This window comes from Bos indicus x Bos taurus, chromosome 12 (genome assembly GCF_003369695.1).
Source record: "Bos indicus x Bos taurus breed Angus x Brahman F1 hybrid chromosome 12, Bos_hybrid_MaternalHap_v2.0, whole genome shotgun sequence".
Classification (NCBI taxonomy): Eukaryota; Metazoa; Chordata; class Mammalia; order Artiodactyla; family Bovidae; genus Bos; species Bos indicus x Bos taurus.
Genome location: NC_040087.1, coordinates 16,859,611 through 16,874,445, shown reverse-complemented (window position 1 = coordinate 16,874,445; position 14,835 = coordinate 16,859,611).

Genomic DNA, 14,835 nt, shown 5'->3' with positions numbered 1-14,835 from the left:
TCTTTGAGATTGGAATGAAAACTGACATTTTTCCAGTCCTGTGGCCACTGCTGAGTTTTCCAAATTTTCTGGCACATTGAGTGCAGCACTTTCACAGCGTCATCTTCCAGGATTTGAAATAGCTCAACTGGAATTCCATCACCTCCACTGGCTTTGTCCGTAGTGATGCTTTCTAAGGCCCACTTGACTTCACATTCCAGGATGTGAGGCTCTAGGTGAGTGATTACACCATCGTGATTATCTGGGTCATGAAGATCTTTTTTGTACAGTTCCTCTGAGTATTCTTGCCACCTCTTCTTAATATCTTCTGCTTCTGTTAGGTCCATACCGTTTCTGTCCTTTATCGAGCCCATCTTTGCATGAAATATTCCCTTGGTATCTCGAATTTTCTTGAAGAGATCTCTAGTCTTTCCCATTCTGTTGTTTTCCTCTATTTCTTTGCATTGATCACTGAGGAAGGCTTTCTTATCTCTTCTTGCTATTCTTTGGAACTCTGCATTCAGATGCTTATATCTTTCCTTTTCTCCTTTGCTTTTAGTTTCTCTTCTTTTCACAGCTATTTGTAAGGCCTCCCCAGACAGCCATTTGGCTTTTTTGCATTTCTTTTCCATGGGGATGGTCTTGATCCCTGTCTCCTGTACAATGTCACAAACCTCAGTCCATAGTTCATCAGGTACTCTATCTATCAGATCTAGTCCCTTAAATCTATTTCTCACTTCCACTGTATAATGATAAGGGATTTGATTTAGGTCATACCTGAATGGTCTAGTGGTTTTCCCTACTTTCTTCAATTTCAGTCGGAATTTGGTAATAAGGAGTTCATGATCTGAGCCACAGTCAGCTCCTGGTCTTGTTTTTGTTGACTGTATAGAGCTTCTCCATCTTTGGCTGTAAAGAATATAATCAATATATGGTCATAGAAAGGATGAAAATCCTGCCATTTTTTTACAACAAAGATGGAACTTAAAACATTATGCTAAGTGAATAAGTCAGAGAAAGACAAATACTGTATGATCTCACTTTTACATGCATGTAATTATATATGTACACACATATACATATATATAACATGTACACATTTACTTATATATGTACACTTATATATATATGAAGCACAAGCCAGAATCAAGATTGTAAGGAGAAATATCAACAACCTCAGATATGTAGATGACACCACCCTTATGGCAGAAAGTGAAGAGGAACTAAAGAGCCTCTCAATGAAAGTGAAAGAAGAGAGTGAAAAAGCTGGCTTAAAACACAACATTCAAAAAACTAAGATCATGGCATCCAGTCCCATCACTTCATGGCAAATAGATGGGGAAACAATGGAAACAGTGACAGACTTAATTTTCCTGGGCTCCAAAATCACTGCAGTTGGTGACTGCAGCCATGAAGTTAAAAGATGCTTGCTCCTTGGAAGAAAAGCTATGACAAACCTAGACAGCATGTTAAAAAGCAGAGACGCTAATTTGCTGACAAAGGTCCATCTAAAACCTATGGTTTTTTCCAGTAGTCATGTAAGAGTTGGACTATAAAGAAGGCTGAGCACCGAAGAATTGCTGCTTTTGAACCATGGTGTTGGAGAAGACTCTTGAGAGTCCCTTGGACAACAAGGAGATCAAACCAGTCATCCTAAAGGAAATCACTTTTGAATATTCATTGGACAGACTGCTGCTGCAATACTTTGGCCACCTGATAAGAAGATCCAACTCATTAGAATAGACCCTGATGCTTGGAAATATTGAGGGTAGGAGGAGAAGGGGATGACAGAAGACAAGATAGTTGGATGGCATCACTGATTCAATGGACATGAGTTTGAGCAAGCTTCGGGAGATGGTGAAGGACGGGGAAGCCTGGCCTGCTGCAGTCCAGCAGGTTGCAAAGAATCGGACATGACTGAGTAACTGAACAGCAACAATATATATATACAAATACTGTATGATTCCACTTATATGGAATCTTTTTAAAAAATGGATTCATACATACAGAGAATTGATTAGTGGTTGGCAGAGGTTGGCAGGTGAGCAAAATTGGAGAAGGTATTGAAAAAGGCACAAACTTGTTATCATAAAATAAGCCCTGGGGAGGTAATATACAGAATGGTGACTATAGTTAATAATACTGTGTTGTATATTTAAAAATTGCTAAGAGAGTAGATCTTAAAATTCTCATCACAAGAAAAAAATGTAACCATGTATGGTGATTAATGATAACTAAACATTATGGTGATCATTATGCAATATGTAAAAATACTGAATCATTATGTCATACACCTAAACTAATAGAATGTTATGTGTAAAAGATATCACCATAAAAAATAATTCAATACACCTATTTACCTCCAACCAAGATTCTAAAATAGAGCACAACCAATGTATTCAAAGTTTAGTATTTGATACTTCTCAAATTCGAGATGTATCCTCATTCCCATCATAAATTTTGTGTTGATTAGTCTTTTTCCTGGTCATTGTTATCACTAAACATATCTATATAATTTTATATACATATAAACTTAAGATATATAATAAAGTTGAATAAGATTTATCAAAATAAGTTATATTTACATGAGTCCATATGAATCCATATTAATAATATTGATGTGAATGTTCTTATTCTATACATATTCTTTAATAACTTCCTTCTGTAGCTTTTAATACATATACCCATGGGTTCACATAAGTTATCTCACAAATTCCTTTCCAGCTGTGTCACAAACCTTAGGTTTGTAATTTCAGTTACTGTAATTTTTATGTGAAATTCATAGTCCTTTTTTAATGTTCTTGGTTATTTTTAATACTCTGGTTTTTCTACACACTTTCAATACCTCATCCTTTTTTTAATACCTCCTTTCTTTAATTACATAAAACATATCTATTTTTAATTTGTTTCTCAAAGTTTCAATATCAACCATCCCTGCAGGTCTTATTCTGTTTTATTCTATTACTTATTGGCAGTACATTTCTGTTGATTGTTATTAAGGGTGGCTCATCTTCTCGCTTGTTAGAGATTTTAATTATGAGCCTCTGTTTCTTGGAGTGCAGTTTGTGAGAGTTCTTTTGCAACCTGCCCAGTCTGAAAGCATCCTTCTTTGGAAAAGCTTTTAGTTTGCTTCTGTCAAGCACCTGAAGCCTGTCAACCTGGGACCATGGTTAGTTTGGGGCTTTGGTTTCTGACTACATTTACTGTGACCTATAGCTTCAAGCTCACGTGAAGACTGATTTGTATCAGGGATCAAGGGAAATTATTTTTCTACTGCTTCTGAAGAGCTATTTTTTCTTATTCACTATTGTCCTTTGGTGGCCCTGCCTTGTAAATGAGTCTTTAATCCAACTTTGCATCTGTTCAGTTCCCAAGCATTATCACCTATCTCCAAGGCACCCACACTTTCAGACCCAGAATCTCAACTATAAGGGAGAAGTGATTTCCCCCAGGAAACAGGCTGATGGTGATGCCACTCAATTCTCTGGGTTACTACTTCCTCTTCGTTACTGGCTTCCCCCTGCTATTCACCACCTGGCCCCTCCCCTCATGTACACATAGTACTCTCATGCACTTAAAGACTTGGTTTAAAAATACCTTATCAAGAATATTTAGGCGTTATGCGCAAGAAGGGATTTCTCTGAACACTGGGTTCACCACTGCTAGACACACGAGCATTCCATCTCGCTGTGGTCTTCCTTCTCCCCTGGGCTCACTGCCCTCTAATCAGCTCCCGGTGACCTGCAGACCCCTTTCCCATGCCTGGCCCTGCCTCCATGAGCCCCTCAAACACTTTTCTTTGCTCTGGACATCTGCTTCTTTCTTACCCCAAATTTTCAACTCGGCTAAAGAGAGAAAACAAAAGCTCTGGGGTCAGAAGACCCAGATTTGAATCTTGTGTCTCCCTTTCTTGTGGGATTTAGGGTTGTGAGGTAAGAGAAAATATATAAACACATGGCTCTCTGCCTCAAGTTCCTGGCACAGAACTCCTGGAATTTATAACTTCTTAAGAGAAGCGACCTTGAGGGACTGCTGGATGGACTGGGGGTTGGTCAACAGAAAGACCAAGCCATGAATTTTCAACCCCACCCCCATCTTCAGAGAGAGTCGGGGGACTGGAAATGGAGTTAATCATGGATTGTGCTTATGTGATATATCTCCATAATATCCCAATAGCATGAGGTTCGAGGAACTTCCAGACTGGTGAACACATTCAGACCAGGAGAGTGATGCATCCCAACTCCACAGGAACAGTGGCTCCTGCCAGCCAGACCCTTCCAGACCTCGATATATGCATCTCATCAGGTAGATCCTTCGTCATGTCCTTCAATAAACTGGTTAAGGTAAGCAAATATTTCCCTCTGCCCTATGAGTCATTCTACCAAATTAATCAAAACTGAGGAGCCTGTCATGGGAACCTCCGATTTGCAGCTATATTAGACAGAAATTCTAAGTAACCTGGAGACCTCTGTGTGTGCTCAGTTGCTCAGTCATATCTGACTTTTTGCAAACCCATGGACCATACCCTCCAGGCTCCTCTGTCCATGGGATTCTCCAGGCAAGAATACTGGAGCGGGTTGCCATTTCCTTCTCCAGGGGATCTTCCTGACCCAGGGACTGAACCTGAGTCTCCTGTATTGCAGGCAGATTCTTTACCATCTGAGCTACCAGGGAAGCCCTGGTAAATAATTGTAATGAATAATTGTACTAAGAAGTAAATAAAGCAATGTATGTAAAAAGTTTTATAATTCATAAAGTTTGCTAAACATGTAAACCGTTCATAGAATTTGACCTACAAATTAAGGATGCTTCTCTCCATCCGCTGTACCCAAGGAAAGGAGCTAATGAATGATTTTATACTGAATGCATTGTACTTCAAGGTCATTTGTGTTTCAGTGTAAAATATGCGTAATGCAAAAGAAAGCAACTCAAAGTGTCTTCAGGATGCTGGGGTTGGTATTTGGGGATGGTGGTTTTCCTTTTTCCCCATGCCTCTGTTATCAGCACATGCACATGAGGTCAACATTCTTCTTACCTCCAGAAACCATCTCACTCCTAAATTCTGGTAATGGCTTCTGCAGCAGGGATGATCACAGAAAGGGAAGGCCACTGCAGAGCACACACAGCCCGGGCCAGCTCTTACTGACTCCTGTGGGGCACATCATAAACTTTGATAGATGCCCAGCTGAAAACACAAAATAGTAAAAGTTTGTTTTAACACTTTCCCAAGAGGTGATGCCTGAGGCCCTTGTTGGAACTGAAATTGAAAGCTGGCTCCAGCCATCTGTTAAGCGGCCACAGGTCCTCCCCACTGCTCCCTATGGGCCAGAGTTAATATTGTGGCTATGGCTCTGCCTACTGGGAAGCTGGGTGAGCTGAATTCATAATCAGCGAAAAAAAGCAGACATGCAGTGTCAGCCAAGGAAGAAGAAGCAATATTTAGCATATATGCAGGTAATAAAGATCCTCAAAAATGTATATAGTAAGTCCCCTACATAGAGACAAGTTCTGTTCTGAGAGCGTTTAAGTTCAATTTGTTCATAAGTCCAACAAAGTAAGCCTAGGTACCCCACTGCCACAATCGGCTATATAGTACGGTGAGATGAAAGCCTCTCAACCATGTCCAACTCTTTGCGACCCCGTAGACTGTAGCCCACCAGACTTCTCTGTCCGTGGAATTCTCCAGGCAAGAATACAGGAGTGAGTAACCGTTCCCTTCTCCAGGGGACCTTCTCAACCAGGGATCAAACCCAGGTCTCCCACATCGCAGACAGATTCTTTACCATCTGAGCCACCAGGGCAGCCCATATAGTACTGTACTGTAATAGGTTTATGATACTTTTCATACAAATAGTACGTAAAAAACACACAAAATAACACATTTTTAATCTTATAGTATAGTACCTTGAAAAGTTCAGTAGTAAACAGCTGGCACATAGCAGGGGCATCGAGGGAACAGGCAAGAAGAGATACTGACTGGAGGAGGGAGAGGAGGCAGGTGATGGTAGAGCCTTAGGATTGTCAGCAATAGGAGACAGAGGGCAAGCTGCAATTTCGCTCATGCCTGACATCAATGGCACAGGTCCTGGTTCCTTGCTGGAACCAGACACATGTTTGCATCTTTCAAAGTTCACAACTTGGAGGTTCATATGTTGGGAATTTACTGTATATTCTTATGATGGCAAGTCAGCCAGGAAGTCAAGCTTTGCGTATTTGATGGAGTTCCTAACATCTTAGCATCAGCCTGAATTCCTGATATTTTATATAAAAACATATGCACACTTGATCTGGAGTGGTTATTATGTCCTTATTTTAAAGTCCTGAAACTTGGTTTTAGCTACCTATACACTTATGCCTCTGTCTGCCCATATTGCAATTTCAGTGGCTCAGTTAAGTTTTATCAGAACATTGGTACTGAGCAGAGTCCAGCATCAGCTGTCTGAGATATCCTTTGGGAAGTAGTAGTTGTAGTAGTACAGGGCTTGACAAATGAAAGGGTCACCTATGGCCACTTGACAATCTGGCTGTCCGGAAGCTGAGATGATGGAGACAGGCATAACCAATGAGCCATCAGAATTAGGAGATAGTCTGAGGCAGGAGCTGGGAAAGACATGAAGTTGGTCAGGAGGATGGGAGACGGGCAGGTAGGCAGTGTAGGATGACTCGAGGTATGGATATGATGCCCTCGCCATGGTACTTTGGGCTGGCTGAACCAAATCTGATACGTTGCTTGTAAGGCTACTGTGGGCTTGCTTTCAATGTTTATCTAAATCAGTAAATATCCACAGGCTGATTTATCCATTGTTGAGTGTAATATATTTTATGAAAATACAGGCTCAGCTCATCTATATGTCTTAATTTCAGAGAGTTAAAAATCCAGCATTAGCTAAGCATTAAATTAATAAAACTATTAATAATGAACAGAAAAGAAGAATCAGAAAAAAAAAAGCCTAGATCAGCATAATAGTTACCAAGTCTAAATTCTAAATGCCATCATACAGCATTCAGGTGTCATCATAAGCTGTCTTTCCCTTCACCTAGTCTTTCTCTAGGCTTTCCTGGTGACTCATTGGTAAAGAACCCGCCTACCAATGCAGGAGACACATTTTGATCCTTGGGTCAGGACGATTCCCTGGAGAAGGAAATGGCTACCCACACCAGTACTTTTGCCTGGAGAATCTCATGAACAGAGGAGCATGGCGGGCTACAGTCCACGGGGTTGCAAAAGAGCGGGACACAACTTAGCGACTAAACAACAGACCTTCTCTCATTTTTCAAGACTCAAAATTTGTTCCCCCCTTTTTCCTAATTCAAGTATGTTCAGGCATGTGTCCCCCTTTTCTCATGACTTTCTGCTTTATTTGGAAATGTAGTTTAAAGCAAAGTTATATGTAGACAACATAGTTACCAAGTCTAAAATCAGGTTCAGAAGCCTTGCAGATTAGAAGTAGAAAAGCCTGATAAAGTTGCAAGTGTCCTAGGTAGGGATCGAGTCAAAAACTTCTTCATGGTTTTAAAGTCAATTCCTTGAGAGGCTGTCAGCTTGAAAGTTGCCTACACTGTATCACCTTGCTTCAAACTACATTCTCATAAAAGGAGAAAGTTGTGAGAAAAAAAAGGGGGGGGGTGGGACAAATGATGCCAAAGTAAAGTTTAATTAGGAAAAAAAATGTAGAAAGGAAGAAAGAAGTTGAAGAGAATGAGTGGGAGATAGGACACACGGATCATGGGGATGCTCAGTGCTAGGGAAGGCATTTAGAATTAGCCTGAGGCTGGTGCTTTTCAATCTCTGTTCAGGAACTAGGGCTCGTTTGAACACGTCTCAGACACAACCCTGAGGGAAGAGAAGGCAAGGAATCCTTCTGAAATATCCAGTCACCTTCTGAGGTCCCTCCAAGCACAGAGAACCTGGAGACTGGCAGGAGTCTAACTGCCTAGACCTACAACTGGGTTGGCCAAAACTTCACCTGGGTTTTTCCATTATGTCTCATGGGAAAATCTGAATAAAATTTTTGGCTAATGCTATACTTTGTTGTTGTTTCATCACTAAGTTGGGTCCAACTCTTTACAACCCCATGGACTATAGCCCTCCAGGCGTCTCTATCCATGGGGTTTCCCAGGCAAGAATTCTGGAGTGTGTTGCCATTTCCTTCTCCAGGAAATCTTCCCAACCCAGGGATCAAACCCACATCTCCTGTATCTCCTGCACTGGCAGGCCAGCTCTTTACCACTGAGCCACCAGGGAAGCCCAATCCTATACTATCTTTGGTTAAACAGGTAAAATAGAATCATTTATCCACACTGAGATCCTATTTTCCCTTTGGTTATAATGCTGCTATTATTCCTCCCATGGGATTGAGAGTTATATTTGATTTTGCTGTAAGAATACAGTTCATGCAGCTATCAGATAAGATTTCATGTTCAGAATGTCCCGGGTCCTTAAAAGACAGAAATCACCAAAATTTTTCTCACATTTTGCTACAACTTCAGCTGTGGAACCATGATCATCTGGGTGATTGGCTTAATGATGCTCCTTTCATTATTTCTATATTCTTGTGAATCATTTCATTGTGGTGGCAGCTCAATTGGACCTTTCAGGGAAATAAAATGTAACTCTATTTGTCCAAACTACCTAACTCATCTCAGTTTTTAGCATCGATCTCCTTTGTCCTGGCATCCTCTAGCCCTCTCTACCCAGATGCACCTTAGAAAACATTTGCTTCTCTAGATTTACATTCTTCAAAAATTTTATTCAAAATAATCTTTACATGGAGATGAAGCTTAGATGAAAGCATCAATATTATTTATTTCTAGCTCTGTCAACCTTCATTCATGCTCTGAAAGTCCGATGTGAAACGTGACCCGTATATGAAGCCACATCTTCCATCACAGGACCTCTTTCATCGAAAGCCCTGAAGCCATATCCCGAAGCTGGCAAAACACACCACAAATGCTACAGACGCTGTTCCTCGCTGCAGGATTGTTGATACTGTTGTTTGCAAAGCTTTCACTTATTAACCCCAGACTTCTCTTTCGTGATATTCAGGTTGCTTTTTTGCAGCAGCCTTGTGACAAATAAAACCAAAAAGAGCATCAATCAGCCCTGCAGATGCCACAAAATGTACATCACTGTGCATAAGTGCCACTCTGGCTGCTGGTACCTGGTTTGCAAAACTCTTGGCCCTAAAGAGATGTAATTTAGCAGGAAAGAAAAAACAAATAAAGGTACACAGGAAAAAAACTAGATAATAGGTGGTGGCACTGAGGTCAAGGGCATTGGTTCTCTGAGACTACATTCCTTCAGTTCATATCACAAGTCCTGCTTACAGGCTGAGCGATCCTGGGTGAGTTAACTAACTCCTCTGTGCCTCAGTTTCCCCATGGTGGTGGTTTACTCGCTAAGTTGTGATTGACTCTTGTGACCCCACGTACTGTAGCCCACCAGACTCCTCTGTCCATGGGATTTTCCAGGCAAGAATACTGGAGTGGGTTGCCAGTTCTTCCTCCAAGGGATCTTCCTGATCTAGAGATCGAACCCAGATCGCCTCCATTGCAGACAGATTCTTTACCAACTGCACCACAGGGGATTCTGCAGTTTCCCCATACAAAATTAAAATAATTATTATCTGTTTAGATTTTCTAAGGATCAGGTGAATGAATACTTTTAAATGCTTAGGACAGTGCCTGGCAAGTAGCACTCAGTAGGTGTCAGCTATGATAACACTTCTTATCAAGGCAAAACAACCAACAGTTTCCATGAGATCTGACTCATATTTTTATTGCTGGTTCTAAATGTATTTGATCTATGCTCTCCTGGCTTCCATCATGAGGTGCTTATCTTCCCCTGTGGCCTGTTCTCGACTATTTCTTGCCATTACGTTGCATTCCGCTTCCCTTCAATTGCTTGTTAGGCTCTAGCATATTTGTTCTGCAAGGAAAGTGCTTCCTATAGAAATTCAAAACAGAGGAACACTGGGGACATGCAGTGAAACAGAAAGCTGTGTAGCCTCAGGGGGAAGAAAGGTCACCAGGCTGTCACACACTCAGCCCAGCGAGGTGGTCTTTGGTCCCCAAGGAATCGACCACTGTTTGTCTCCAACTCAGAGGTCAGCCCACTGCAGAAAGATACCCCTCTGAGAATCAAATTCACAAACTCACTGTGTTGGGCTAAATGATGGCCCAAAGGATATCAGCTCCTAATCCCTGGGATTCTGCCTAACTGCCAAGTGGTGCTTAAACAACATCTGCCTCATTCACCTTCAGTTCAGTTCAGTTCAGTTCAGTCACTCAGTCGTGTCCGACCCTTTGCGACCCCATGAATCGCAGCACGCCAGGCCTCCCTGTCCATCACCAACTCCTGGAGTTCACTCAAACTCACGTCCATCAAGTTGGTGATGCCATCCAGCCATCTCATCCTCTGTCGTCCCCTTCTCCTCCTGCCCCCAATCCCTCCCAGCATCAGAGTCTTTTCCAATGAGTCAACTCTTCGCATGAGGTGGCCAAAGTACTGGAGTTTCATCTTTAGCATCATTCCTTCCAAAGAACACCCAGGACTGATCTCCTTTAGAATGGACTGGTTGGATCTCCTTGCAGTCCAAGGGACTCTCAAGAGTCTTCAACACCACAGTTCAAAAGCATCAATTCTTCAGCGCTCAGCTTTCTTCACAGTCCAACTCTCACATCCATACATGACCACAGGAAAAACCATAGCCTTGACTAGACAGACCTGTGTTGGAAAAGTAATGTCTCTGCTTTTCAATATGCTATCTAGGTTGGTCATAACTATCCTTCCAAGGAGTATCTTTTAATTTCATGGCTGCAATCACCATCTGCAGTGATTTTGGAACCCAAAAAAAGATAAAGTCTGACACAGTTTCCACTGTTTCCCCATTGATTTCCCATGAAGTGATGGGACTGGATGCCATGATCTTCGTTTTCTGAATGTTGAGCTCTAAGCCAACTTTTTCACTCTCCTCTTTCACTTTCATCAAGAGGCTTTTGAGTTCCTCTTCACTTTCTGCCATAAGGGTGGTGTCATCTGCATATCTGAGGTTATTGATATTTCTCCCGGCAATCTTGATTCCAGCTTGTGTTTCTTCCAGCCCAGCATTTCTCAAGATGTACTCTGCATATAAGTTAAATAAGCAGGGTGACAATATATAGCCTTGACGTACTCCTTTTCCTATTTGGAACCAGTCTGTTCTTCCATGTCCAGTTCTAACTGTTGCTTCCTGACCAGCAAGGGGATTAGGCTCGCTCATGGAAGCTCCTCAGATCCTTTGTATCGAAGGAAGAGACAGTTTTGCATACCACTTTTTTTTCAGCAAGGATTGTTTTCATGCTGAGAATTCAGTAAAAACCGAATTCCACTGTAACAGCCTAAGCAAATCAACAAACAAGCCTGAGATGAGGAGAGACTGGGGAACACATGGCAGAGGACAGGGAATCTATGGAGACAGAAAAGAGGAAACAAGACCGCAGAGTGAGTGGGTTCTCTTCATGCCTCAATTTTTGATTTGCTCCTCTTCTATTCTTATTTATTTTCTTGGTTGTTTTTTTCCCCCAATTTCCCCCCATATTCCAGGTTATTAGGAAAAGAAGAGTCCCAGGCACAGGGCTCCTGCCCTCTTCTCCATGGTTATGAACCGTGAAGAAGTATGTAAGCATCCCCAGGAGAACCTGCTTCTTCTGCAAGGAGCTGGCTCTTAAGCCACAGCCAAGACCAGAGGTTGCCAATCTTGTTAGATCTATGGACCCCTTAGGGACTTGGTGGGCTTCCCTGGAGGCTCAGACAGTAAAGAATCTGCCTGTGATGCAGGAGACCCCAGTTCCATTCCTGTGTCGGGATGATCCCCTGGAGGAGGGCATGGCAACAGACTCCAGTATTCTTGCCTGAAGAATCCCATGGACAGAGGAGCCTGGAGGGGCTACAGTCCATGGCTTTGCATGCAATAATCTTCATATCATCTGTAGGCCAACGATTTGAACTGAATCTCAACCATACTAAGGTGTATGGCTGAAATGGAGCATGACCCAATGGTCCTTCCTCACCATGTCCTCCACCTGTTCTTTGAAGAAAAACTTAGCCAAAGAAAAAGTTTAATCAGAGAAGTCAGAAAATGCAGAAGCAAAGGAAAGCAGTCAAGACCAAAGGATAATAGTTTGGTCATTAAGCAAACTCAAGGACCTTTAGTTCCTCCTCAAGGGCTATGGATAACACTCTGAGCCATATCCTGTGAGCTGTTTTCATATCAACTGTCATAGAAACCCCACCAGGTGAAAGAAGTTAGGGTCAGGCATAGAGTTAGGATTAGGCAGGGAACTGCCACAGTTCTGAAAACTGGCCTCAAGGAAGTTGAGGAAAAACTGACCCTGGGCCTGAAGATTAACTCTACTTAACACATTCAAGATGATGCTGGTTAGCCCACTACATGAACAATTTCAAGATGACCTTCAGGTTGACTGTGCTGTTTCTGCATATAGACCCCCTCCTTGTACTTCTGTAATGGTCTATATGGGAAAAGAATCTAAAAGAGAGCCGATATCCATATATGTTGAACTCAGTCACTTTGCTGTACACATGAAACTAACAGTATTGCAAATCAACTACACTCCAATAAAAATATTAAAAAATATATAGTGCAAACACACAGGAGCATACACATTCACAAGCTCCTGCCCACTGATATTGTCATGGAGGGGCGGCCGGTGGACTCCAGTCTGCTCCAGCCCCTACCCTGGTTGCTGGTCTCTGAAATAAAGCAAACTTTCCTCTCCACCAACCTTGCCTCTCGGGTATTGATTTTTGAGTGGTGAGCAGCCAGACCCCACTCTCAGTAACATGGCCACTAAGGTGTGAAGCTTTCCCTCAACCTTTGTTCCCACCTTTTTTGCCTGCCTCTTCTGCCTTCCAGAACATTCTCTGCTATCTCGCCTCACCTCCTCCTCACAGCTTGCCCAGGCCCATGCCCTGCAGCCCCGACCCCAGCTGCCTGCCTGCCCCTGCAAAGTTCCCCCGGACCAGCAGTGCTTCATCTACCTCCCAATGGCTGTTTTCTCTGCTGTCACCCACAAGGAAACAGCTCTCAAAATACGCAATAGAAGTGTTGCTAACACTTGGAGTTGTGTCTTGAATGTGACTATTTCTGAAAAAGCAAACAATTTTTAAAAGCCCCTTAATTCTTAAAATATCCGTGTGGGATCACTCCTTTCATTTGCATGCTAATGGACTCTAAAACCTCTCATGAAAACAACTTGGAGACTAATGGTCATGGATATTGATTTTTCAGGAGAGAAGGAGCATTAAATAAAAATCGTCAGCGTAATTAATTGCAGCTGAGCAGAGAGGTAAGCCGGTCTACGATACCCTAGGAAACATTCTTTATCAAGGTAAAGTAACAGTACTACATTCTTCTTATGACTAACTTCTCTCACTAGATTTCTTCAGCACACTTCAATATATAGACAGCATAAATAATGCATGTTATGTAAAGTAGCAGACAGGCATTGAGAACATAAGTGTTTCTTTTTTTTAATTTCTAATTAAAACCTATCCTACAGAGCTGCACCATCCTCACATATATCTGATTCCTTATTAGTATGGCATCCACTTAATCCCCTAAGTAGCTGTTGTTCAATTAGTCAGTATTAAGTCTCCACATTTGACTTTCCTACATTTTAATGGATTTTCTCTCCAGTAGCATTTTTTAGGAGCATTAAAGGGAGATGAATACATTTTGTATGACTACTTGCTAATACTTTCAAATGGCCACCCACTCCAGTATTCTTGCCTGGAGATTGCCGTGGACAGAGAAGCCTGGTGGGCTACAGTCCTTGGGATCACAAAGAGTCAGACATGACTAAGCAACTAACACACTTTCATGTCTAAAACTAAAACTGTGACCTCCTCCCACTAAGAGCCACCAAACACCTATTGCAAGCACAGCCTTCCTTCTCTCAGTGAAAGGAAACTCAAACTTCCCGTATTTAAGTCCAAAATCTCACAACTGTTCTTGGTGACTACTTTCCTACACACCACCCATCTAATCTATTAACCCTACCTCCAAATTTATCTGGAATCCCACCACTTCTCACCATCCACAGCCACCACCCTGGTGTGAGTCACCATCATCTCTAACTTACATACATGACTTTAATATCCCCTCTACAATGAGAAATTCCTATTTGACTATAATCCCTCACTTTATTGGAAACCATGTAGATATGAGAAACTCTGAGGGTGAGTTGTTTTCATTAAAATGTGTGAACACACTGCTACTACAATAGGCCACAATGCTAAATAATAATAATAATTTCACTTTCATGATTGATGGAACTTGCTGCAGGAAACCATGTGTAGGTAATAAATTTTATTTTCAGCAAAATGTTCTTCAGAGAAAAAATAAAATCTATTTGAGGAAATGACAAAGTGATGTGATTTTCCTTTATTTATTTTTTTAATTTTTTTTTTCTTCAAATGGGCTTCCTGTAGGAAGAATCAGAATGGATTCAAACCCAGGAATCTTGTGTTTGCGGTTTATTTGTTCATCTGAGTTAATATTTTCCTAGTAACTTTGGTGGCTCCACACTGAAATACCCACATTCTCACCTGTTCTCTTACAACTAACAGCATCCTTTTCTAAGACGATTGAGCAGATTTCAGAGGCAGACTTTCCTGAAATCTGGTTGCTTGGATGCCCCTGAGTTCCAAGAGACACCTTGAGATCCTAACAAGGAATGCTTTCTTTTGCTTAACTCTGCTCTATATGTGTGTGTGACATCTGTTTTCCAAAATCTAAACTGAATGGCTTGTGTTTCCTTAATGTAATTTCCCAGCACATGATATAAAGTCTCTCC